Below are 26,245 nucleotides of genomic sequence, written 5' to 3' on the forward strand. Positions count from 1 at the left end.
TGCTCAGATTTTATTTTGTCCAGGAAACCTTCCTTTACCATCCCCTCCCCTGGCTAGAAATCATGCCTTTCTACTCCAAAGTCTCAAAGTACTATGTTTGTGTAACAGATATCTGGGGTTGGGGATGACCTCTCCCTAAAATTATCAGCTGCTGGGCAACAACAAAGAACCCAACAAAGGCCATGAAGGTAGGTGTAGAGTCAATGTGGGACCAACATGAGGGCTTTTCAAGACAAAAAGAACAAAAAGGCAAGTGAAGGAAACAGAGGAAGAGCAACCATGGGAGGAATCTCTCTCCAACCTTGGGTTTGGTCTTCAGCTTTTCCATGAGCAGGCATCAGGAAGGAAGACCTTATCCAACCCAACTGATGAGCTGGTCACACTGGAAAGTAGTCAAGAGACAGGATCTTTCCTGCTGAGAAAGGAAAACAGTAGAAATATAAAGTAAATAGATTCCCGGCCCAGAGTTCGCTAAATGATGGAGCCAATGGGCCTTCCTGTTGTGAGGTGTGAAGGTCTAATTCTAGGCACACAAACTATTGTTGGAATTTTAGGGGTTAGGGGCAGGTTTAGAGATTGTTCTTGGGCTCCACAGGCTCTATGGTGGGGTAAGAGGAGACAAAGGAACACATAGAGGTAGCTGATTGGATAAAGAAATTAAAGAAGAGGGAAGAGCAGAAGATGTTTTTCTGGTTTTGAATTTGGGTGATGAGAAAGATGATCATGCCCTCATCAGAAAAACAGAAAACTTTGGAGCTTCGGTGGGTTTGGGCTGTGTGTGAGAAAGTAATGAATTCTATTTGGGACATGTGTCGTTTGAGAGGTCTAAGGATCATCCATCCAAATCCATCCAAAAGGCAGTTTATTGATGAAGTTTAAGAGTTTAGGAGAGAGAGCAAGACTGGATATGTGGGATTCAAGTACAAACATTCCACATATAGAAAACTCTCAATACATATTTGTTGAATTGAATTGTTAATAATTTATGAGTTATCTGGGGTAGCTCAGTGGATTGAGAGCCAGGCCTAAAGGTGGGAAGTCTTGCGTTCAAATCAGACCTCAGACACTTCTCAGCTGTGTGACCCTGGGCAAGTCACTTAACCCCCATGCCTAGCCCTTGCCACTCTTATGCCTTGGAACCAATATACAGTATTGATTCTAAGATAGAAGGGTTTTTGAAAAATAATTTGTGTTGTTTTCTATTGAACAAAGAAAACACTAAACCATTCAGATTCATATCTTGATAATTCTACTTTACTTCTAACATCGACCAGTTCACTCCACCAGAGACAACCTAGTGTCCCCTTCATAAGAGGCCATCATATTGATGCTGGTCTTGGTACAGGAACCTGAGCAGTTCAGCCCACTGCAGCTCAGATCTCTCAAGCTCAAGAAATCCACCAGTGTCAGCCTCCCCAATAGCTGGGCTTACTCGGCTCCCGGAAATTCCCTATTTCCCAGAGGACTTCCTAAATTGAGTAGGTGACATCAATATTCCAAAGAACACTCTCTCAATTCTCCCTTGTGGAGGGAAAAGGGAGACCTGAATTATAAGTTGAGTATGAGCAGGGAAACCTAATAATTGCAGTTTGTCAGCCTAATTTGTTTGTGTTAATTACAGCCAATTATGCTGGTTTGTTGAAAGGTTATCCCAGGCCAGTCTGTCTTAGGAAGAAGGTTTTCTGGCCAGATGGTGATGAACACCCCACAGTCTCCCTCGCCCAAGGAGACAGGGGAAAAATATATTCTTGCAGAAACTGCTGTGATGAGTTGATGGAATGGGGCTATAAACATGCAGGATGGATGGAGGTAGTGATGAATGAAAGTTGTGGCTTGAAGGGGGCAGTTGAAAGACCCACCTCTAAATCTTTTAGCCTGAAACCTTGGATATCTGAAATCCAACCAATCAACATGTCTTTTTTTTAAAGCACCTACTATGTGCCAGACACTGTGCTAGTAAGCACTGGGAATGCTAAAGAAGGCAACAACAAAAACAATTATCATGTTATTTATTCCTTTGCAGAAGTAGGTGAGACTAGTTTTCCTTAGCTTTGGACATGGATTGATAACTTCCTGACACAGACATGGTGACTGCTTCCTACTGAGAGGGGAGGAAAGGAGGAGAGCCCTTGGCTATAAATGAGGATCTCAGTCTAGTGTTCAATTAGCAAAGTATCTAGAGTGTTGTAAGTGCTTAATAAATATGCTGTCGATATTTATTAGCCCTTTAGCACACATTGATATCTTTCATTGGGGCTCAAGGTCCACTTGCAGGAGACTCTCCTCATTGGTAGAGACTGATTATTCAATGTTCTGTGTCTGCTTGATGGAAGGAGTTGCAAAGAGTTTGAGATAAGAGAGATTTTGGTCTTCTGATGCCCACCTTGAAGAGGGAAGATATATGACTCCAGATTTTCTTCAGGTGGAAGTCCATTAAGGAAGAAAAAGACAATATGTAGGGGAGCTGGTATTTTCATCATGTTCCTATCCTTATCTTGTTACACTAAAGAATCTGGGAAATTTCCCCTTGAGTAAGATCTGTTGAACAGAGATAGCTCATTCTCAAAGAGAGAGTTCATTCATTCTGTGTATTGTCTGGTATATTCTCATCTATATATCTTCTTTGATTTTTTCTGTTTTCTCTTGGATTGGGCAAATGGTTTATTTGCTATTTGTTATTTCCTATGCATTCAATTTGGAATTTGGTAGGAAGAGAGTCAAACCTTGGATATATATCGTGAGGTATTCCTTCCCTGTCAATGGATAATGATCATAGATTGGTGATGGCTAACCTTTTAGAGACAGAATGCCCAAACTGTAACCCTCATGCTGCATATGAGCCCTCCACCTTACCCCAGACAGGGAAGAGAGGAAGCTCCCATTGAGCTGCTGGGCAGAGGGTTGGGTGAAGTAAGAAAGGTCCTCAGGCAGATCTGTGGAGAGGGAAAGAGGAACAGTCCCTTCTAGCATGTGTGCCCTAGGTTTGCCAACATGACCCTAGATGAACAATAGTTATTTGGGGTTAAATAAGTAACTTTTGCTGGGTACCCTTTCTCTGAGAAGAGAAGAAGCTTTTTCTTCCTTAATGGACTTCCATCTGAAGAAAATCTGGAGTCATATATCTTCCCTCTTCGAGGTGGATATCAGAAGACCAAAACCTCTCTTATCTCAAACTCTTTGCAACTCCTTTCATCAAGCAGACACAGAACATTGAATAATCAGTCTCTACCAATGAGGAGAGTCTCCTGCAAGTGGACCTTGAGCCCCAATGAAAGATATCAATGTGTGCTAAAGGGCTAATAAATATCGACAGCATATTTATTAAGCACTTACAGTCTCTAACTCCAATTTCCTGCTTCTGGAAGGAATCAAAATTTCCCTCAGAGATGGGTGGGTGAGAAGACTCTAGAACTACCTGCCTTCCTGTGAGTCATATCTAGACAGACTCTTGTGGATCCATTGGCAAAACAGCACATGATCCATATACATCTGATTAGGATTTCTTGGTAAGAGGTCAGCAAACCATTAACTTACTGAGCCTATCTTGCAGGAAAGGGACCCAGGATAAGTAAGTTTGCGTAAGGGATGCTAGAGATGTGGAGGGAAAATTCTAGAGTCTGGTACATTATTGTATTTGGAAAGGGTAGACTCCTATGCCCTTCCACTATAACTGGAGGACTTTAAGCCCCTCACTTATAAAACAAACAGGCTTGTAAACAATTCAGCTTTCAAGAGTTTTGTTTCTCTTTCAATAAATTGAACCTCAAATTGGGAAATGTTGTTACTAGCTGACAGTAGTTGCCCTGGCCATGTATTCTAAACTCAAGGCTTAAGCCATGGGCATTAATTAAGATAAATGAATATACATTACCCCTTCTTACAGTTAAAAAAAGTTTGACATCTAAACTATTAAATCATAATACTAAACACTAGTATCAGAGTGTATATTGATTAAATTTTGAAAAACTCTTATCAAGGTGCATTGTAGAATTTCTCTATCTATATCATTCTCAGCAACTGATATTAGTGCATTAGCTGCAATTATTTTCTTTTTGCAAACACTTGTTATTAGTACTGCAAAGCATGATGACCAAAAATGCAATAAAATATTTCTTGTGCCCTTGGACATTTGATAAAACTTATTGTCCATTCACTCCCCTACCCCTGACCACTGTGTCCTATTCAAGGAGTACCTATAAGCCATTCTTCTATTTAGTTTCAACTCCTTTCTTTTTTCTGGATTTGTTTAAAAAAAAAGATTGTAGGTAGGCAGTTAGGTGGCTCAATGGATTGAGAATCAGGCCTGAAGACTGGATGTCCTTAGTTCAAAGCTGGTCTTGTGTGTGACCCTGGACAAGTCACTTAATCCCCATTGCCTAGTCCTTACTGCTCTTCTTCCTTGGAATCAATACAAAGTATTGATTCCAAGATGGAAGATAAAGATTTTAAAATAAAAATAATGTAAATATTAGTAGCTCTTCCAGTAGTATGGTTAATTGTTTACTCTACAAGGGCCTAGTATTTAGAGTATCAATAGTTAAAGTTCATAGATAGCATTAAAAAAAAACTATAATTCTTAGCACCATCTGCCCCCCTTCCTGACAATCTGGCACCATTATCACAGAAAGTAGATGGAATTCACATAGGACCAAGGAACATTTGATATATAGCAAGTTTGCTCTAGGCTCATTATCTTAGAACAAGGCTAGTATTTCCTCTGAGTGGTTTGGAATATCTTTTCTCTAATGTTATTGGGCCAAACTTCCATTGGTTGTATTTGTCTCCACCGTTAGGAGCAAAATGAGTGGTATTCCAGGTCCATTTAACTACTTAATTCAATTAGTTTTTACAAAGGATATTGACTTCAAGAGATCAGCAAGAACAAAATAAAAGCATTTCTCCTCATTAATTCAGCAGCAAGATTTCTCTTAGTCTTTTGGAAGAATGGGCTCAGACTTAGCATAGTTGCTACATAACATCATTTCCACCAATGCTACCTTGTTGTTGGACCAGTCCTCATTTCAGCTGCCACTGGGCTGGGTTTTCAGGAGGCTATTCCTGTTTTTAGACTTTAATTCATTTCATTTTTTATTAGTAAAATTTGTTTACAAATGTCCCATCATGCATTATAGAAAGCATTGTCCAGGAGATAGCTATGTATATATTAATTATGGATTTCATATTTCCAGTTTTTAGTTTATTCTCCAGAGGTAACATTCACAATTTATTCTTCAAGTATTAAATCTGTAGCTGTGTATGATGCTCTCTTGGTTCTACTCATTTCACACTCTTCATTATCCTGTGTAGTTCCTTCCAAGTTTTTTTTTTAATTAGCCTGCTCATCATTTTTATGGTGCAGTAATATTCCATCACAATCATATACCACAATTTATTTAACCATTCCCCAATTGATGGGTATCTTCTCAATGTCCAATTCTTTGCCACCACAAAGAGAGCTGCTATAAATATACTGGAACATAGAGGTTCTTTTCTTTTTCCCTTGATCTCCTTGGGAAACAAAAGCAAGACCATTGCTAGGTCAAAGGATATATACAGTTTTATAACTCTCTAGGCATAATTCCAAATTGCTTTCTAAAATGGTTGTATCAGGTTGCAGGTATACCAACAATGTATTTGTGCACTCATTTTTCCACATCCCCTCCAACATTTGTTATCTTAGCCAAGGGTGCTTTATTCTTCAGAGCATCAATGCTGACTGGCTGCCAAAGCTCTCATTGGCTCTGGAATTCTTGGACTCTTGGAGGTTTGCTTTCTCGACTTTCAGAACACACAAGGTTGAAACCTCCAGATGAATTTTCCTCACCTAAAACAAAAAAATAAATGGTGAGACAAAGGACGTTTTTTTCATGAATTCATATAGCAGCCTTGAAGGGAGAGGGCCCCAAGTCTTCTCTCCTCATAGCACTGGCTTTCTAAAAACTGTCAGCAGAGGAGTGAGACCAAGAGGAAAGAAAAAGAGAGAGATAGAGACAAAGAGAGAATAGAAACACACACAGAGAATAGAGACACATAAAGAAAGATGAAGGGAGGGAAGGAGTTGAGAAAGACAGGGAGAGGGAGGGAAGGGGAAGGATAGAGGGACAGAGAGAGAAAGATGGAGAAAGAGCCAGAGAGGGAGGGAAGGGAAAAGAAAGGGAGGGAGGGAAGGCGGGAGAGGGAGGGAAAGAGAGGAAGAGAGAGTTAGAGACAGAGAGACAGAGGCAGAGAGAAGACAGAGACCAGCTAAAGAAGAATAGCTGAAGATTTGGTTAGCTAGAGTCTTTTGAAAGCACCTCAAATTCCAGCTATGTAGACAATCAAAAAGGCTTCTCCTAATCACGTGATTAGCAGACCAGAACCAGTAACCAAATGTCTACACATGCATCCAAAATCTCTCCAAGGCAACTTTCATTACAAGCCATGACAATTCTTCAAGAAGCAAACTCACCAGTCTCTTCCATATGCTGAGCAGCATTTGACATGCTCTCAGCATGTGCCAATCTCCTATTACAAGTATTTTTTGTTTGTTTTATTGGTTGCTAAGGCCAAAAGGTTAATGAACAAGTAGTCTTTTTACACTTGGATAGGCTAGTACTTTGGTCTATTGAAGGAGGAAAGAAACCTTTCCAATATGGTAGAATCTTTCAGAGAGTATGCTTCACTTACAACTTTTGAAAATCCAGGATTAATTCCATGTCACAATGTGGCCTCAGAATAGGACTTGGAGAAGGACTCAAAGCAAAAATGGGGAAAAGGTGAGCATGAGAGGAATATATATAAGAAAGCCTGATTCAGGAAGAAGGAATGAGAGAGGCCAAAGACTTTTAGGTTCACAGAAGTCCCTTATCTTAAGAACTGGTAATGAAGAAACCACCAGGTCTGGAGTCAGAAGGACCTAGATTCAAATCAAATCAAATTTCCTGAATCATTTCCTGAAACCTTGGATATCTGAAATCCAACCAATCAACATGTCTTTTTTTTAAAGCACCATTTTTTTAATGTGCCAGACACTGGGCTAGTAAGCACTGGGAATGCTAAAGAAGGCAACAACAAAAACAATTATCATGTTATTTATTCCTTTGCAGAAGTAGGTGAGACTAGTTTTCCTTAGCTTTGGACATGGATTGATAACTTCCTGACACAGACATGGTGACTGCTTCCTACTGAGAGGGGAGGAAAGGAGGAGAGCCCTTGGCTATAAATGAGGATCTCAGTCTAGTGTTCAATTAGCAAAGTGTCTAGAGTGTTGTAAGTGCTTAATAAATATGCTGTCGATATTTATTAGCCCTTTAGCATACATTGATATCTTTCATTGGGGCTCAAGGTCCACTTGCAGGAGACTCTCCTCATTGGTAGAGACTGATTATTCAATGTTCTGTGTCTGTCTTAGAATTGATTGAAGGTAAGGGTTTTTAAAAAAGAAAAGAATTGACAAGTCCCAAACATTGTAAGTACTAAATAATGCCACAAAATCCAAAATAAAGTATACTTTCACAGACAGGTTAAGGTTTGTTACTGCTGTGGAGTAACATTACTTCTCAGACTTTTGGCTAAGACCAAATGATTCAGTTGTCCTTGTACTATTGGATCATGAACTTTCCCAGAACTAAGAACAGAATTAGCAAGCAAAGATTAGTAATTAGCAATCAAGAAGAAACAACTATAGTAAGAATTATATATGTCTTACAATAGAAAAACTTAATCCTGAACTATTTAAACAAAGTATTCACAACCAAAATGAGAAATCAACCACAGAAGTGACATTGATACCAACTATAATAATTATATATCACTTCTTTATCAATGTAAATTAATTATCACATCAAAAAGACCAAAAAATCCCCCCAAATACTTCAATTGGCAAACATCTAAGGCACTTGTGAAATGGAGATAGGTAGCTGCCAAAGGCAATGCCAGGTTAGAATACAAAATTATTTATAAATATAACAAGGAAAAGTGATGGAGAATTATGAGTAGTATTGTCCTATAAAGGTCTGCTAGGTGATGGGGTGAATAGAATGCCAAGCCTGGGAGTCTGGAAGGCTCATCTTGAGTTCAAATCTGGTCTCAGACACCAGCTGTATGACCCTGGATAATCCCTTAACTTTGTTTGACTTAGTTTCCTCATCTGTAAGATGAGCTGGAGAAGGAACTGGAAAACTATTACAGTATCTTTTGCCAAGAAAATCCCAAAGGGAGTCACAAAGATTTGGATGTGACTGAAAGCAACTGAACAATAGAACTGTCCTATAAAGAAGGGACAAGTTTAAAGACAGTGGGAAAAATATACATCTAAGCAGACTTTCCAGAGGCATTTAAAGACAAAATTGGAAGGAAGATGGCAAAAACATAGAAAAAATGGAAAAGAAAAATTTATTATAACAAACTCTATGAAATCCTCTATGAAGGATAGCAAGATCACACAACCAAGCACATTTGTATCCTAACGCTATAATACTAGATATGCCTACAGGAGATGTTAGAAATAGTACTAAAAAGAACAAAGACAGGAAAACCAGCCGCAGTTGACCAGACATATATATAGAAAATCTATGTAGGTAACACAATTATAAGGGAATTGAGGAATTCATATACAAGATACCTGGGGAAGGGGAAGATACTAAAAAGTGTGGTAAAAAGCCTCAATTTCCTCAAGTTTAAAATGAGCTTGAGAAGAAAATTACAAACCACTCCAGTATCGTTGCCAAGAAAACCCCCAATACAGTCATAAAGACTTGGACATGACTGAAAAACAACTGAGCAATAACATTCATGAATTGAAGAAATCCTTGATAAGGGTATTATTATGAGAAACGGGATTTTGCAAGCCAAAGTCAACCAAATAGTCTGACAATGTGCCACATCTTTGCCATTTCACAACTGTATGAAAGGCATAAAGAATTTAAAATTCCACTGTGCATATTGTTTATTCATTATTTTTAGAAATTTCATTTTTAGAGCAAAACTTTTTTAATAAAATTTTCTTCCATTCATACACTGAAATCATTTAAGATCCTTTGAAATATGTAACAATAGAAATAATCATGCTCATTGATATCAGATCATAAACATCAGGGGAGGCATATATCAGGGAAATGTTTCTTCATCAAAAAAAATCTAGGTGAACCGATAAGATTTGAGTCATTTTGTCAGACTGTTAAACATGCATTATCCCCAAAAGGTTTTAGGGATTCTTCACTTCCAATGGACCTGGAAGTCTTGTCCTCCCTGAGGGAATGATAAACTCTGAGAAATATGTTAATATCCTGAGAAATAGAATTGTTCCAGAATTGCAGAAATTCCAAAATCGAGGTGGAAAACTGTAACACAACCCAGAACCAAGCTGCGTGTCACCAAAGGTTAAGAAATGCGTTCAAGAATTGGAGATTGACATGCTTTGATGTCTTAGGGACTGGACTGATTTTCAATAGGCCACTGAACATCTCTGAACTGCAATCAAGGAAAAATTGGGGAAAAGGATTGTTCGCCAAAGATGCTTTTAATATCTCATATGATGTAGCTTCATGATGAAGAATTAAAGGACTTTCATCAAAATCTTATGAACCCAATGCAAGATTGTATAAAATAAATGGTTGTAACGATAATCAGGATATATATTAAAAGTTTTAAAAAGATACATACATTTGTAAGGTATATTATATGTCAGTATATTTAATTATTTGACTTTATCCAGTTCATTTTCACACTTCTGTAAAGGCCAACTTGACATAAAAAAGTCTGTAGCTTCTTATAGCTATTGATAATTAGTTCTTTAGTGAGTTTTTCTATTTCTGAATATTTTTTCATCCATTCATTTATTCAACGACATTTATTAAGCACCTACCATATGCTAAGCAGTGGTTTCTCATTACTTTGGCTATTTATCTTTCTAGTCTTCCCACTTGCTAGGGAAACCTCTGGATTTATATTATCTCCTTGCTTTCTTCCCCTTTCTTTATAAAGACCTCTAGACTTGGATTAGGAAGATTTATATTTGATGTGTAAATTTAAGTAATTTAATAAAACCCCTTTCAAGTTGTCAAGCCAACAAGACTTATTAGAACATGCTAAATAATTGCAAAAAGGCCATTATGAAAGTAATTGTAGTTTCTGCACCAATATCTGTGACAGAGGATGAAGTCTAGTCAAGTTAGTAACCATTTCAGATACCCATTATGTGCCAAGACCTATGTGCCTGGAATATAAAGAAGGGCAAAGACAAATCCTACCCTCAAGGAGCTCACAATCCAGTGGAGGAGACAACATGAAAACAACTCTGTATAAACAATATATAAACAGAATAAATTGGAGATAATCAATAGAGGGAAGACACTAATATTAAGAAATTTTTGGAAAGGTTTCTTGAAGAAGGCCAGATTTTAGATGGGACTTGAAGGAAACTAAGGAAGCCAAGATATGGAGATGAGGGACAATAGAATTCCAGGGATGAATCTGGAGGCCAAACTGAACCATGATTAACAATAATAACAATAATAGCTAGCATTTATTGGGTACCTGCTATGTGCCAAACACTGTGCTAAGTACTTTAGAAATATTTCTCACTTAGTCCTCATATCAACTCTGTGACAGTTAGGTACAATTATTGTACCTGTTATCCAGTTGAGGAACCTGAGGCATATAGAAGTTAAATGACTTGTCCAGGGTCACATAGCTAGTAAGTATCTGAGGCTAGATTTTAACTCAGATCTCTCTGACACCAGGTTCAGGATACTATCCAGTGTACTACCTAGCTACCTCTCACCAAATAAATAAAGTTGAAACTTGCAATTAAATCTGCTCTTCTCCTGGCAAGATATGTTGAGCATAAAACTATCAAAAAGAAAACTGCCTGAATGTGTTAGAAGACTTACTGGCATCCTAAAATCAAAATTTAATGAGAAAAACACATAACAAAGCAATGCACATTTATGCAATATTAATCTTAATGTATACTTTCATAATTGTAAAAATGTACCATAACATATTCAGAATGTATCCCAACAAAACCCCATGCAATATAAATGACAGTTAGGGATCCCTGCCTTGGGACAACTATAGAAAGATTAACATTTACTCTCTGAAAAGGGAGAAGAGAATCGATAGACATTCTTAGAGCATAAGCTAAACTGGTTAAAATTCTGTAGAAATGCTTTTGGAATAAGCAAGCATCATTTCACCGAGCAATAGAAGAGATTGGTAACAGCTACATGTTGTAGGATTTATTGGATGTTATGGAAAGAGATTTATCTCTGGAGAAAGCCTACGAAATGGCTCAGATCCAAAGGTGGCATCCAAAGACCACATGAGCATAGCCAATACTATATCAGCAAACACATGTCAAATAAGTGGCTTACATTCAGATTTATTTATGGAATGGAAAGGGTTTATGAAGAAATTCAAGAACAAGTCATCTCCATTGGAAATTATAGAAGATTTCTCTTAAAGGACACTGGATTTGATAATTAATATAGGCAAGCAAATGAGAGAAACTTCAGCAACATCTCCCTTGCAGGCTACAAAAATTTAGCACCTACAGAATATAGGAGAGCCCCATACCTCCTGGGGATGTCTGAACCAGAAATAGGTGAGTGTCTTCTGACCCCATCATAAAATGTGAGAGCTCTATAATTTATCAATGACACTTTGTGATACATATACATTTGTAAGAAAGTGTCATTGATAAATTAAACACACAGTAAGACATTACCAATATTAAATACAGTAATAATAAAGTGCAGAATACAATATTATACCTTAGTCTACAAGTAGAGTCTTCTTTCTCCTCACTCCTGCCCATCAGCTCTCCACCGCTTCCTATTCCTTAACAAAAACTAAAAAAAGCTAAAGTTTTAAAAAATGCCTCCAAGAGTAAGCAGAACTGACAGTGGGCAGCTGGGTGGCTCAGTGGATGGAGAACCAGTCCTGGAGATGGGAAGTCCTGGGTTCAGCCACTTCCTAGCTGTGTGACCCTGGGCAAGTCACTTAACCCCCATTGCCCAGCACTTACTGCTCTTCTGCCTTGGAACCAGTACTTAGTATTGATTCTAAAGATGCAAGGGAAGTTTTAAAACAAAACAAAACAAAAAGCCCATGGGTCTGCCTGGAGACCCAGAGTGCCCCATTTGCCCCCAACTCCCTGCCTGTCTTCCATCTGTCTGTGCTTTGTGTTTGACCCTGGATAACTGAAAGTACAAAGCTGCAGATGAGGGTGGACTCCTTGGCAGGGACTATCAATTGGCAACATTAAGCACTTACTATATGCCAGGGACATTGGCATAAATTCTGGGGTTTCAAATAAGAGAGAGAAAGATGGTGTCATCTCATGGAGCATGAAATCTAACAGGAAGACAATACACAAAGGGAAACTGATTAAAGCTCACTATTTTCCCTAAGCTGACAGATGACACAAGTCTCCTTGCAGCAAATAGACTTCAAAGTATCCTTGAGAACTCAACCAATAACAGAACCAAATTGGAGCTGTATTGCACTATGGAACATTGTCATAGATGCAGCACTACCCACAATCACTTGGACAGGACCCTGATACATGAAGACGTAAGAACATTTTTAATAGATGCTTCTGTGCCAGATATTCAAAATCTCCAAGCTCGGTGTAACCAGAAAAAGATCTTTTCGGAATAGAATGAAGTATAGATGGTAAATCAAGAATACTTTCAGTGAGCCTCCAGAAGGTGAGCTAATGTCCCAATTCAATTACAGGCAGTATTGTAGGCATTTTATCCCCTGGCACAATTGTTTGCAGCCATTAAATATAAAAGAATGGTGGTAGGATACTGACTTGTCCCAGGACCATTTCTATTTTAATTCCATTGTAGGAGATGAAAATGATGTTTCAGTAATAATAATAATTATTATTATGATAATAATAAACAACTTCAGGCACTAGGGTTCCCAAGATGTTTATGAATAGGCTATTTTTGGAGAGGAGAAAGTGGTATTCAGGTGGGCTATTTTGACAACACCTGTAGAATTTGTCTTGGAGCTGGGTCTGCACAGACTTAACTCATATTTCAGGGGTTGGGACAACTAAATGGTGCAGTGGCTAGAGTCAGGAAGACTTAAGTTCAAAGCTAGCCTCAGATACTAAATGAGTGACCCTGAGTAAGTCACTCAACAGCCTCATTAAAATGGGGATAATCATAGCACCTGCCTCCTGGGGTTATGTGAGGATCAACTGAGATGATAATAACTGGAAATTAGTTTGTGCAGTGTCTTGTTAACTATTCTTATTCCTAGGTGGTGCAGTAAATAGAGTACCAGGCCTGGGGTTAGGAAGACTCATTGTGCTGGGTTCAAATCCAGCTGCAGACATTTACTAGCTGTGTGATCCCAGGGCAAATCACTTAACTGTTTTTGCCTCAGTTTCCTCATCTATAAAATGAGCTGGAGAAGGAAATGGCAAACTACTCCAGTATCTTTGCCAAGAAAATCCTAAATATGGGGGAAGTTGGATGGCTCAGTGGAATGAGGGCCAGGACTAGATATAGGAGGTCCTAGGTTCAAATCTGGCCTCAGATACTTCCTATATGTATGACCCTGGGCAAGTCTCTTAATCCCCATTGCCTAACCCTTACCATTCTTCTGTCTTGGAACCAATCCACAGTATTGATTCTAAGATGGAAGGTAAGGGTTCGAAAGAAAGAAAGGAAGGAAGAAAAGAAAGAAGAAAGGAAGGAAAGAAGAAATCTTAAAGTCAGGAAGAGACAGACATGACTTAAAAATGATTAAACAACAATAAAAATAATAATTATTATTCAATTCTGTATGCACCATAAAATCTTTAAAAAGCTCTGGACTCCCAAGTCCTGTATACTACTCTGTCCTAGAAAGATCACAGCTAGAGAGAACTATTTTCAGTTCTGGACAACTCATTTTTAAAATAGACATTGATAAACTGGAGAAGAGCTAAGGGGGAAATGATAGCTGTCTCCAAGTATTAGAAGGACTGACACGCGGAAAGGGATTTGACTTGTGTTTTGTCCAGAAGGCAAAAATGGGCACAGAGCATAAGCTGAAGAGTGGTAGGTTGAGTTCAGCTTTGATGTAAGGCAAAACTTCCTAACAATTAGTGCTGTCCAGAAGTGACACGAGCTGCCTCAGGAGATGGAAAGTTTTCCATCACTGGAGGTCTCCAAGTGAAGGCTGGATGGCTTCTTGTCAGGGTTATAATAGAAGGAGATACCAGTGGAATTTAAGTTCCTTGAGGGCAAGTACTATTTTATTTGAATTCTCATATTTCCAGAACCTTCATGTTGCCTAGCATATGATAAGATCTTAATTAATGATAATTGGATTTAATATAATTGAATTCTTGCTCAGTAAGAGTTGAATTAGATGATCTCTGAAGTCTCTTCCAATACTGCAGTCTATGATTCGATGTTCTCTATTTCTAGATTGATTTAAAAAGGAAAAAAATAGAGGGTGAGGAAGAAAGACTAAGAGGAAGGAAAGAGGAAACTAGTTCTAATTACCAGAGTTAATATACCTGTCTCTTCCCTTGCTGGACCAGACAGAAAAGTTTTTTCTTGGGGGTAGCTGGGTGGCTCAGTGGATTGAGAGCCAGGACTAGAGACAGGAGGTCCTGGGTTCAAATATGACCTCAGACCCTACCTAGCTATGTGACCCTGGGCAAGTTATTTAACCCTCATTGTCTAGCTGTTGCTGCTCTTCTGCCTTAGGACCAATACACAGAATTGATTCTAAGACAGAAGGTAAGGGATTTAAAAAAAAAAAAGTTTTGCATGCCCAATAGCAGAATGGTCTCTCAGCTTTCCAACTTATGTTTCCTAGAGTTCCTTTGAAATCCATGTTTTCTAGCTGTTCAATCAATCAACATTTAGTAAGTGCCTACTATGTGCCAGGCACTATGCTAAGTGCTGGAGATACAAAAAAAAATGCAAGAGACAATTCCTGCCCTCACAGATTTTTATAATTTAATGGGATTACAATTTAATGTTTAAACTGATTAAAGAGGATTTAAACACTAACCTCTTCCTTAACTTTCTGCTCCCCTTTCCACCCAGACACCTAACTCTTCTTAGGAAGCAAATGCCACTCCCACCTCCCACGGGGACCCAGAAAACAAGCAATTCCCTAACAGAGAGCGAAAACTGGAGATAACAGCTTGTAAATGAGGGACTCCCAACATTTACTCTGCTCCACCAAATCTCTACTCAGGCAATACCACTGGGATGTGATTGGCCCCGGGTTGCCTGATGCTCTTTCTCTGTGGAGAAAGTCTCTGTGGATAAAGCAAAAGTTCCATAGTATAAAGAGCACGAGACTTAGAGGAAGAAGACCTGGGGTTGAGCTCCAATGCAGATAACCCTGGGCGAATTGCTTAAGCTCTCTAAGCCTCAGTTTCCTTGCCCTTAAAAATGAAGATGGCAGAAATGAGGATGGTCTCTGCCCAAGTGTTCCCTACTTTATGGAACTCTCTCGAGTGGGAATTTTGGGGTCTTCATATAGCAAGATGGACCCCCTTTTAATTCCTCAATCAGAAAGGCCACGAGAAGATGCAGACAGGTGCAGCTTTATTGCTCATTGCCCAAAGGATGGGGACTTTGTGCTGGAGTCAGAGACCCAAAGGCAATGCCCAAAGATACACACACACACACACACACACACACACACACACACACACACACACACACACACACACACACACACACACACACATTTGATAGAAAACTAATACAATTCCCTCCACCTGTGCAAAACAGTACTCAGTAAAGGTTTATGTGAGAAAGGGGGAAGGGCGAAGGGAGGGCAAAGCTGTATCTAATAATAAGCAAATGATTCAAACTTAACCTCTTCTTGGAGTTTCAGGAATATTGATTTAATATTGTTACTACTACTAACCAAAAATATATTGAGAATAATACGCTAATCTCTTACTAATTCTCACTCCATACAAAACTATTGTGAGAGAAATAGTTTGTAAGCTGTACTTAGCTCTCATTTCTTACAATCCCATTTTTTCTTGGGGCGTCTCAGTGACTCCTTTACTCACTGTGAGAGAGAGATGATGGAAGGGAAGGAAAAGTGGGGCTTCTGCCCCTCTGAAGCCAAGCGGTCCTGAGAAACAGGTCTCATTTCTTGACCCTTTTGTTTCTTCTTTTCTGTTTGAGTGGAAGGGAGTGGAGTCTCTGACCCTGGGAGTTTGGAAAGATCAGCAGAGAAAGCTACGGGTATCCAGGGATCAGAATCCAGGCTGAGATTCTCAGCCAGTACAGCAAAGATGCCCACAGAAGCAAGGAGTGACCTTTGGGACCACACACAGTCCAGTAGAAGCTTGGATAGGAACTCATCTGGTAATCATGCTGCGTCTAGACATGAACTTTGGTGGGGTCAATGCTATGTGACATCTTAGCTAAGTTATGAGCCTGCTCCCCACCAGATATCAACACAGTATAGGGAAGAGTATGCCCCTAATTGTTGGATAAATGTTTGCACCTTTTTTTTTTTGGCTACATCTTTGAAGTTTCTGTAAAAGCCTTCCAGAACAAAAATTATAATTCATTCAATAAGATGTGTGCAGTTATAGTTCCATATTGGATTCTGGCCAATGGGATTTGGCCAGATTATGATGGAATTAGATTGGCATTTATGTGATATTCTGGAGAAACTTGGAGTTGCCATTCCCTTGAACTTTTTTTAGTCTTTAAGTTTATTTATTTAATGAATTAATTTAGAATATTTTTCCATGGTTACATGAATCATGTTCTTTCCCTTCCCCCCTCCCCCCCTCCTCCCATAGCTGATGAGGAATTCCTCTGGGTTTTACATGTGTCATTGATCAAGACCTAGTTCCATATTATTGATAATTGCACTAGGGTAAAGGTTTAGAGTCTACATCCTCGAACATATTACCATTGAACCATGTGATCAAGCAATTGTTTTTCTTCTGTGTTTCTACTCCCACAATTCTTCCTTTGGATGTGGATAGTGTTCTTTCCTACAAGTCCTTCAGAATTGTCCTGGATCATTTCATTGCTGCTAGTAGAGAAGTCCATTACATTCAATTGTACCACAGTGTATCAGTCTCTGTGTACAATGCTCTCTTGGTTCTGCTCCCCTCACTCTGCATCACTTCCTGGAGGTTGTTCCAGTTTATGTGGAATTCTGGTCAGTTCATTATTCCTTTTAGCACAATAGTATTCCATCACCAAAAGACACCACAATTTGTTCAGCCTCATTTGCTCCAACTTTTGATATTTCTGTTCAGCTTTCCCTCACCACTGGGCAGAGAGGTTACTGATAGATCAGCAAAGGCTCAGGCTTCATGTCTGGCAAGTTATTGATTTTTCTCAGACCTGGGGAGACTTAGAAAGACAATTTTCCATCTTTAGGTTCCTTTTGCTACGGAGACCTCTCTGAGGATTGTCTCTAGCAGACTGCTCTTCTTTGCCTTCATTGGACTTGATACCCAGATACCAAGGTGATAGCAGTAGCAATTCTCACTTTTCACCTTATTTCTTGCACAGCCCAAGAGGTGAGACAATAGGAGTTAGGGAGGGAAGTGTAAGAAGGGGAGATCAGAGGGGAGAATGCAAAGGGGATTTGAGAAAGGATGGGAGGGCAATATTAGAGGGGAGGATACGAAAGGTAAGGGAGAGATAGACTTGAGGGGAGGAAGGAAAGGGAAGTACAGAATATAAAGGAGGATGTGAGAAGTAAAATTGGAAGGGTTCTTTTGTTTTGAAGGGGGAATATGATTAGAAAAGATAGAATGAGAGAGAAATATAAAATATGAAGGTAGAGGGGTAGCTAGGTGGTTTAGTGGATAGAGAGTCGGATCTGGAGTTGGGAGGACCTAAGCTTAAATCTGACCTCAGCTACTTCTTAGCTGTGCACGATGCTAGCCTCAATTGCCTAGCCTTTACCACTATTTAGAAGTGATAGAATTGATTCAAAGACGGAAAGGATTGAAAAAATGAAGGTAGGAAGAGGCTTTGGGAAAGTTAAGTAAAAAGGGTGAATGGGACTGCGAATGGAGAGAAATAAGGGACCATAGAAGGTATGGAGCAGGGGTGGGAGAGAATAATCTCATATGTTCTCAGGTCTATCACTGTTATTTTTCTGTTTTTTTTTTTTCACCTGGCTTTCATGGCTGAAGAATTCACTCCTAGAGTAGAGGTTCTTAATCTTTGCTTTACAATGGACCCCTTTGGCAGTGTGGAAAATCTACACATCCCTTCTCCAAATTTTAAAAAATGAATAATTGAAAAGAATGCTAAATTTCAGTTAGAGGTTAGTAAAAATAGATGTAATCTTTTTTTCCTCTTTCAAGTTCCCAGAAACTATGACTAGCAGTACTATTCATCTTGGCTTCCTGCCAGTGTTGGGTGAGAAAGGGCTCTCCTTCACCAAGAGATCCACAGAGCCAGGAAAAAGGAAGGGATCTTGATTTAGCCAGTTAGGACTTGTTGAACGCTCTGCCCAATTCTACAGTCAATAGCAAATACATAGTTAGCAGACCAGAACCAGTTATAGAATGAAAATCTAGGCAGGAATTGCATCAGTTGAGTACACTGAGCATGCTCATAAAGATTGGGCTTGTTGGCCAGTCCCAGTCACCCCAATTATATATGTAACAGTAGAAGACCTTGAAGAAGACTTCCATCACTTTGAGAAGATTCCTGATGGCAACTCTTTCCCAGATATGAATAGAATTTTTTCAGATTTGTAAGAATAAAAGCCATTCTCCAATTGATAAGTGATCAAAAGATTCAACAGGGGGTTCTAAAAGGAAGAAATCTAGACAATCAATAGTTATACGAAATGTTCTAGATCACAACCAATCATATAAATTGAAATTAAAGCAACTTTAAGGTTCTACTTCCCACCAATGGATTGGCAAAGTTGTAAGAGTGGAAACTGACAAATGTTGGAGAAGATGTAGTTGGTCTAGCCTAGTGGGGCAGGGACAAGCAGGAAGGAGGGGGTAGAAAATGCTTTTTTAACTGAAAAAATTTTAATTTAAAAAAGTATTTATGTTCCTTTTGCTTTCATCCTTCTTGTCATCCTTTCAAACTAACTGGCTCTGTGAAGACTTTCCAGGCCTAGAAACAACTTTTTTCTCTTCCTGTGGAACAATCTAGCTACAAGGGCTGCCATATTGGAGGCAGTTCTAAAAACAAACAAAAAAAATTGGTAGGAGATATGAAAGGAAATTCTTAGATCACCTAGAACTGTTGGGGAACTTAGAGATCATCTCATTCATTTTCCTCATTTTACAGATGAGAAAACTAAAGCCTAGATAGGTTGGATGACTAGGCCAAAGGGATTCACCAAGGGAATAAGTAAGAAAGCCAGAATTAAGCCTACATCTTTTAATTCCATGGTCCATGATTCTTTCACCATGAGGCACAAGAACTGGCACGTGTGACCTGGGGCAAGTTACTTTCCCTCTCTAGGCCTCAGTTTTCTCCTCTGTTAAAAAAAAAAGAAAAGAAGGGGGGCACTAGATGATCATAAAGGTCCCCTCTATCTGTAGCATTCTGATTCCTACAATTCTCTCTTGCTCCTTATCCCTGATCCTGGAACGATTTAAGATATATGAATTCAGTCAGGATGGGGGCTGATGAGTCCAAGGTCAAGGGCCCCTGGGATGGTCAAGCTTCAGATTTCCAAATGAAACTGATTTTAATCCTGGGAGAGATCATAAAAATGATTTTGTTTTTAGAATAAACTCAGGTCCTTTTGGAAAACTGTCTAGCATAAGCAAAGATTTTTAAGACCCAAGATCCACAAAGGAAATAAGTCTGTAAAAGGTATAGGTTGTTAGGGAGTTATTAAGGGAAGTCATTGTCCAAAAAATAAGCTATCGATCGGAGGATGGAGGGGATGCATGGAGGACTCCTTTCTAACCAATGGCTTGTTTTGTTCATTCCCGAGGAGAAGCCTTCTGATTAGAGAGGAGTTATGTCTGATTATGAAATGGCTGGCAGAGGGAGCTGGCAGGAATTCCACAGTTGGTATGAGAGTTAGGAAGACAAATACAGGGCATCCCTTCAATTAGCTTTATCAGTTTAACCTGGTACAAACCACCTGGAAAGACTTTTTTGTGCCAAACTAGCCCAAGGCCCCAGAGCCCAGCACTCACGGTGACTTAGAAAGGAACATTCTAATTAAGTTTGGGGATAAGACCTGGTTCAGAGCAAGCTCGGAGAGATAATCGCTAAGGTTTAAGCGAGAAAGGGACCACACTGTAGCTAGGAGTTTATTTCTTTTAAAGCTTTCTTGTCATTGGAAGCATATTAGCGTAGGGTTTGATGATGCTCTTTATGTTTGGTTTTAGTAAAAAGATTTATTTTTGTTTTCCTCCCCATAAGATACAGGCTCCTCCTGGAGGGCAGAGACTGATTTAATTTTTGGTTTTGCATTTCTATTAACTATTCTAGTGCTTGACATGCAGCAGGAGCTTAATAAATGCCTGGTGAATAGAATCCTTTAAAATAGGAGAAAAGGTATATTTATTGTTACCATACACTAACCACATCTGCGGCATCAGCTTTATGGTACAGATTGTATAGAAATTACTACCACATCAGCAGCTGAGTAGCTCAAAGGATTGAATGCTAGCTAAGCTTGGAATCAGAAAGATCAGAGTTCAAATCCAGCCTCAAGCACCTATTAGCCATGTAACCTTGAGTAAGTTACTTAACTTCTGTTTGCCCCAGTTTTTCAGATAATAATAAGCAACTCTTCCCAGGGTTGTTGTGAAGATTAAATGAAATAATATTTGTAAAGTATTTAATGCAATGTTTGGCAATATTAAGTGATTAATGAATAAATGGTTATTTCCTTCCTCCCAATGGCAGATTCAGTTTTTTGAAGATTAAATGCATTTTGGGGAGTAATAATAAACCCATGACCCATCTGCAAACCCCACCCTAGGAACTCTGCCTCTGGACTCTTGTTGTGTAGTCACTTTTTATTCTGTTTGACTCTTTGTGACTTTTTCTTGGGTGGTTTTCTTGGCAAAGATTCTGGGGTGATGAGCTGTTTCCTTCTCTAGCTCATTTTTGAAGAAACTGAGGCAAACAGGGTTAATGGACTTTTCCAGATTCACACAGCTAGTAATTATCTGAGACTGGATTTGAACTTAGGTCTTCTTGATTCCTGGCTCTTCTTATTGGGTCACCTAGTGCTTCTGGACCCACAACTATCCATATTCATCTTGGTGGGGCTTGATCTCAAAATGAGAGGATGGAGTGTCAGGTTTTTTCTCTGTCTTATTATTCCTACCAGAGTAACTCTGGAGAAAACACTAAAATGGGGGTTCTTAATCTTTTTTGGGGGAGCCTGGAAAACCTATAATCCTTTCTCAGAAAAATATTTTTAAGTACATGAAATAAAATACATAGAATTGCCAAAAAATTAAATTACAATATAATATCAAAATATAGTTTGAAACAAGTTTGCAGACGTCAGGTCACAAATTCCTATTCTAAAATAAACTTAAGAAGGAGTTCCTTCTAGAAAAGGCACACCTAAGAAACATAAAAGTTTCTAGTATAGGGCAGAGGTTTGTTTCTTCAATCACACACAAAACTACTTAAAATATGAAACCCTCCTATGTTGTGCATCAGCAACGACTGAAACATAAAGCAGTAGCCTATCCCGTAATCATGCTCTTCTGGGAGGCAGAATTCCAGGCCCAGGACTCTATCCATTGTGCCACCTAGGTGCCCTGTGCCTTACTACCAATCTATAAAGCGACCATAGTCCAGAGCCCCTTAACCTTTGTTACTTGGAGCATAAACATCTTAGCCACGTGCATTTTAGGGGCTCCTGGGAATTCTAACATGAATTAAGATAAAGAAAGGAAGGAACTAGCCCTGGGAAGTTTCTCTTTCTCTTTGAACTTGCCTTTTACCACACTGCACCAGTGTTCTTTCTTTATCTTTTTTATTGATACCATTTTACTTCTTTCCACATCTTGCCTAAGGTTACACTGTTATTTAATGGTAGACTAAGGACTGGAATCCAAGGCTCCTGACTTTCCATTATCATATATTAAGGCAGGGGTTCTTAATTGGTGTGTGTGTGTCATGGAGCTCTTTGGCACTCTGCTAAAGTCTATGGACCACTTCTCAGAATAAACATTTTAAATTTATAAAATAAAAGCTTAGGGTTACATAAGACAACAACCATATTGAAATATGATGTTCAAAAAATAAAAACCTTCTTACCTTCCATCTTAGAATTAATAATCATAATAATTATTATATAATCATATATAAATAATTAATAATTATCACATAGATTATATATAAATATAGAAATTATAGAAATAATTAATAACAAATAAATAAATATAATAATAATAATTAATAATAATAATAAAAAGAATTAATAATCTGTTCCAAGGCAGAAGAGTGGTAGCAGTTAGGCAATGGAGGTTAAATGACTTGCCCAGGGTCACACAGCTGGGAAGTGTTTGAGGTCATATTTGAACCCAGGACCTCCCATCTCTAGACCTGACTCTCCATTCAGTGAGCCTGAAAATATATATATTTTTTAAATTTCAGAGACCCCCAGTAAACCTGCTAAGGGTTTATATATGTGTTTCTATGCTGGGGTGAGGGAGATGGGAGAAGTAGACAGATCAGTGAGGCTAAGTGATATTCTAAGGGATTGACCTAAATTGTGATAAACCTTGAAATTTTGCTGAAAGTTATTGTTTTGGATATCGACTTTGAAGGTCCTCCCTTCTAAAAAGTATATGTCATCTGAGTCGCAAAGCCCATTGGTAGGGGACTCTCTCCTTCTTGGAGGAGAGCAGTGCCCCTCGCTGCAAGAAGGGTGGCGAGTCGGAGTGGAGACTCTCTTTGAGATCTTTGGGCTCTGTGATTATTTTGGGTGCTTCCGGATCTGAGAGAAAAGATGGGTGATGCCAATCCCAGTCCAGGTTGCCAAAGGGACAGGCTCTGGGAAGAAGCCAGTGTGAGAGAAGAGGGCAGTCTCCAGCATGCCCCTTGCCCCCGTTTGCCACTGAAGACTTTAGGGAGTTTCCCCTTGGGTGAGGTCTAGGATTCTCTCTTGGCTGAGCTGAGTTTCCTGGCTCCCAGTGGGAGAGCTCCTTCACTCTTGATTTTCTGGCATATACTTCTCTTTCTGATTTCTATTTTGCTACTGATTTGGATAAATGAATTTCTTTGCTACTCCCCATCTATTCATTATGGAACTGCCTTGGATATGCAAGGGGGAGACTCATTTCCCCTCAATTAATGAAACCAAGCAAGCAAGCAGTTCTATAGAACCTGATAACCACATAGCCAGTCTCATGATATTGAAGTGAGCAGATAGATAAAATTCTGGATGAATATACTTTCTTCTGAGATAACTGCTGGCCTCAACTTCCTGCTTCTCCTTCTCTCAAGGAATAAAGTCTCCTTGAAGAAGGATGAGGGGAGAAGAGGCTAGAGATATCTATCTGACCTCCCTTCAAGCCACCCAATCACACCCCACTTCCTCCCTGTGCTATATGCAGGGGACAGCCCTTGCTCCACACATGACATTGACATCTTCCAAAAATCTCAGTGCCCTGACATTCATTCGTATATTGAATCAGAGGTGGTGAGGCTCCTGGGTACCTTGCCCTGCCAGGAAAAAGCATCCTTGTGGTGTGTGTAGGATGAGAGAAATCTGACTCTGATTTAGGAAAGTTCCACCAGTGATCAGGATAAAGATTCTTTGGATCCTTTGCTCCTTTAATGCAGAGGAAGGATTAATTTAAATTCTTGTCGCTAGAACATTTTCTGGCAATGTAAATAGGTAGTGTACTCCTTGGAGGACTAGATGTGAAAACAGGAAGACCTGAGTTCAAATCCTGCCATAGGTACTTACCAGCTGAGTAACCCTGAACAAGTTACTTAACCTTTATCTGCCTCAGTTTTCTCAATTACAAAATGGATAATAATAATAGCATCTTTCTCAAGGTTTTTGCAAGAATAGAATAAAATAAAACACCATTTGTAAAGTGCTTTGCAAACCCTAAAAAGCCATTATAAAAGAGCTATTATCCATGATTAAGAACTAAATTATAAAGATATTGCAAGTCATGCATTACTATACATAAGCAAGGATATTAGAGAAACATCACAATTCCATCTTAGAGGCAATTTGTGTTAGATCTAAAGTTGGGAAGAGTTCAAATTTTGCCTTAGACACTTATTGACTATGTGATCTTGAGCAAGCTACTCAACTTCTCCCTGTCTCAGTTTTCTTATCTCTAAAATGGACATAATAATTAGCATCTACTTCTCAGGGTTATTGTAAGAATAAAATGAGGTTATATTTGTAAAGTGCTCTTTTTTTTTAAACCCTTACCTTCCGTCTTGGAGTCAATACTGTGTATTGGCTCCAAGGCAGAAGAGCAGGAAGGGCTAGGCAATGGGGTCAAGTGACTTGCCCAGGGTCACACAGCTGGGAAGTGTCTGAGGCCAGATTTGAACCTAGGACCTCCCATCTCTAGTCCTGGCTCTCAATCCACTGAGCTACCCAGCTGCCCCCCCCCCCATTCCATTTCTTTTACTACAATGTCCACGATACATCAATACAAAGATGATGACAATAAAAATCTCCTCCCAAAGTTTGCCCCATACTGGGCAGGTTCATAGTTATCCAAAAAGCCCACAGATATGTTCCCTCACCAGGCATGTAATAGCTGCCTCCTTCTCCTTCTTCATGGCTGCATGATCTCAGCCCTGAATTTCCATATTAATGGCGGCCTGCAATTCTGTCTCGAAGGTCTCCAAATGTGTCTTGGGCCATTGCACCTGGAAAAACAGTGCATTGACAGCATAGAGATGCATTTCATCATGATATACTGTCCTCTGTGTAACTTAGGTGTCTGACTAGTGCCCAAGACTGATGAACTCATATACCAAATAAATCCCTGTGGAATTTAAATCAAAACTGTGCAAATTCAAGGCCTGGGGAGTAGCAGTCTTTCATGACCACCCCTTCCAACAGCAAACACGGTGTCGATACCATTCTTGACTTAAGCTAGGGGCATCACATCAGTGAAGCATTTGCAAGTTATTGGCCTTGGAGCCAGGAAGACCTGGGTTTAAATCCCACCTCTGACACTTACAGGCTGTGTGACTTTGGGCAAATGACTAAGCGTGTTCTAGGCAACTCTCTGAGGCTGTAGGTTATAAAGAAAGTGACAACAGGCATCGATAGAGCAAATTTCCTCATCTGGCATTTTCCTACATCAATGAAGTCACAGGTCTAGGTCTTAATCTCTATCCTTTAGGTTTTTTCCCTAGGTTAGGGCTTTTAGGGCATCCTAAGACAAACTTCTGAAGCAAAAATCATAAGATACCATTTTCCTTTTTCTGTACAGCCTGCCCCCAAAAAGGATAAAGACAAAACAAAAGAATTACATATATTTATAGGGAAAAATGTTTTAGGCATGAGTATAATACTATGAATTCAGGAAAATTCATAGACAAAACGTTTAACTCCCACCTTTCTGCCAAAACCATATAAGGAACACCCATCTGGTCAAAAACAATATGCTCTCTCCCTTGAAGTGTCATCCAGCTTTTTCCAAGAAGACCCCTGGACTGCATCTTTGTCTTGGAATGCCCTAAGAAGCCTGTGTCAGTGATGAGTGGATAAGACAAAAGCCCCAGAATCCATGAAAATATTGAAGGAAAAGAGAAGAGAGGGGAGAAGCTATTGAAAGGTCATTTTCTTTCCTGTAGCTTAACTCTTTTTCTAGCTCCTATTTCTTAAATCCTACAATAAGAGGGAATTCGCATTATATTTCCAGTGTGGCACTCTGCTACCCATGGCTGCCATTGGAAGGTCCTATAGATAAGGAGCCATGGCAAGGTGTGGTGATGGCTAGGTAAGGGGTCCCAGAGGGCATAAGGGAAAAAACTCAATTTGATAAGTTCATGAATCTTTAACGTTTTTAGAAGTTACAGTTATTTTCCCTCCATTTTCCAGCCCTTGATTTCCAAGACTCAAGTATCCTAACATCTGAGCCACATAAAAATAGCCACTGATTAAGAATATAAACTTCTATTTGCAATATGCCTCTCTTCTCTTGCAGGCTTGACCTCCTAAAAGCCATTTTATTTCATTCTTTAATAGCTCATTCCATCATTTAATAATGCAAGTCATTTAAGGGTGATATGATATTTAGATGATACATTTTATCGAGTACTGCATAGGCTCTGGGCTCATTCCCACACTTGGA

Source organism: Monodelphis domestica, chromosome 2, assembly GCF_027887165.1.
Source record: "Monodelphis domestica isolate mMonDom1 chromosome 2, mMonDom1.pri, whole genome shotgun sequence".
Taxonomy (NCBI): Eukaryota; Metazoa; Chordata; class Mammalia; order Didelphimorphia; family Didelphidae; genus Monodelphis; species Monodelphis domestica.